A 2,659-nucleotide genomic window follows, 5' to 3' on the forward strand; every position below is an offset into this window, starting at 1 on the left:
TTTTTGTGTGTGTGTGTGTGTGTGTGGTATGTAATGTACGTTTGTAGGCAATGAATGAGTGAGAGAGTGAGTCAGGCTTCCGGTTCATGCTGATACAGGTGATGTGTCCGTGGTTACACTTGTCTTTTCAATGTGACTTTTGTGATCAGATGTGCCAGATTAGAACTCAGATGTGTCCATATCGATCGGATTCCAATAATTGGGCCCTGGGAGGATGCAACAGAAAAGATCTGCTGATCAATCTATTCATTTAAACAGTTAATTTAAAATAGGCTAAATAGATTATTGATTAATTTAAGCAATGCAGACGCAGATGTGCGCACACACTGCTTTCAAATTCTTGACCATATAAAAAATGTAAACAAAAACAATTCTCACTCTATGCACTTTTGTTTTGGTATGTAGGCTAGGCCCTATGTGTTATGTTTTACTTTATACTGAAAAAAAAAAGTATATTAGTATACTGTAGGTCAAGGTGAAATCCACAGCAAAATGTATTTTGTATGCTTAACTATGCAGGAGTGGATAGAGCATTGCATCTTTCTAGGAAAAACACGCAGAGCTGCAAGATGAGATTAATTAAAAACGACAGCAACAAATGAAGCAAACAAAATGGGCCGTAAAATGCTTTACTACTGGTGCCAAGAAAAAGGTATCTCCTAAAGTGTCGAACCGGAAGTACAGGGTTACTGGATGTTCCAATACGCTGGACATGCCCTGTACTTCCTGTACTTCCTGTTAGACACTTTTGGCAGTTCTTTTCTAGATTTATCTCCTCATGAGATGGAGATAAAATTGGGAATGAGGTTACAAAAAAGGTGTGGTTTTAAATCAGCGGCCAAACAGCATCAAAGGTGTGGGTCGATTAAATTGTGTGGGATTTCTATGCCAGTATCAAACAACAGGCAGACCTGCACATAGATGAAACTAATTAACTTGAAGAAAAAATCTAAATGTAAACATTCCATTGCAACTGCCTTGTTTCTGCAGGCAGCCAGAGTCTACTATCTTGTAGAAATTAGTCTAATATAGATAATAATGAAATTGTTATTAAAAAAGGTTTTATTTGGAATGTGTCTTTGATTTTCATGTTGCCATGATATACATTTATTTGGTATCTGTTTTATAAAAGCAATAACTCACTCCAGGTCATGGTATACTGTCATTATATCACATCTAAGAGGGTTGTCGGCCCGACACAAATGACAATATACCATGGCTTGGAGTGAGTTATGGCTTAATTATATGTGGTTCTGATCAAGCAATCTAATTGGCCGAGAGCCATGTGTTATTTGCCATAATATAACGACTAGGAGTTGCTTAGCAACATATAAACAGAGCTAAATTAACTCTTCATCATGCCTTGAATCTCAGTGTTTAATTCCCAAGGAAATCAGATATGCATAAAAGCAATAGAACACTTGGGGTATTATACTGAATTACATGACAATGCGACAATTGTTTAATAAAATCTCTGTGTTCGACTTTTTAATTTGTTCTTCATATCCATTCATTACAGCCTACTTAGACCATCCAAGATTTCATCGTTCGCTAGTTGCACCAGCCTGTTGTTAGTCAAAAGTATAATTACAGCTTGCAACATCAACATCAGTTGGCCATTTCAGGCTGCAGAGTGCAGTGATTTCCTAGGCACAGAAATGAAGTAATACATCATATCTACTTTCAGATCGGCCATGAGTACAGTCACTTTACAGTACACTTTCAGGAAAATAAAAATGTTTTCCACATCATAGGCATGATTTACAAATTAGGACACTGGGGAAATGTGTGACAGGAAGATGTCCCCACATAGCTGTCCACACCTCACTGAGATCCAAACTTGCTGTGAGCCAGTCCACCTCGGCACTGTGATCTGGCTCATCAGATCTCAGTGCGGCCAAGACCCTACATGAGAGACAGACTACACACCAGCCAGTTGACCTGGCATGATCGCATTGAAAAGACATGTGTAACCTGTTGACATCTGTATGGTTCTTTCTCCCTGCTTATCAGAAGGCTTTTCATGAATCTACGGACATGAAATGAACTGACCTCTCACCTTGGTTTGTGTCTGTATGACAGTGTGTTTGTGTACAGTTCAAATCTGAAGGTGTGTGAGTGTGTGTATGTGTGTGTCTAGCCATGGTTCACATGACGCTTGTATACAAGCGTCATGGTGCCGAGTCCCCCTGGTCTAAAGTTGTGTTCGATTTTTTCACATTGCCATCTCTCACATAAACATAAACGTTCAGATTTCAAATATAAAGTGCTTACCACCGAGCCACGGATGTTACAAGGCGATGCGGACCGCGATGAGTACCCGTATCTCCCGTATTGTTCAATAAAAAGCATTTTAATCCCATCGCCGGCCATTTTCTCCAAATTGTCTCCGATACTTTCAACCATGCGACACTAATGGTTGGGAGGTGTATTGCACTCTGATACATTACAAAATAAAAAAAAAGAAAAAAAGAAAATGGCCGGCGATGGGATTAAAATGCTTTTTATTGAACAATACGGGAGATACGGGTACTCATCGCGGTCCGCATCGCCTTGTAACATCCGTGGCTCGGTGGTAAGCACTTTATATTTGAAATCTGAACGTTTATGTTTATGTGAGAGATGGCAATGTGAAAAAATCGAACACAACTTTAGACCA

This window comes from Gymnoscopelus braueri (assembly GCF_963280865.1).
Source record: "Gymnoscopelus braueri genome assembly, chromosome: 13".
NCBI classification, from domain to species: domain Eukaryota; kingdom Metazoa; phylum Chordata; class Actinopteri; order Myctophiformes; family Myctophidae; genus Gymnoscopelus; species Gymnoscopelus braueri.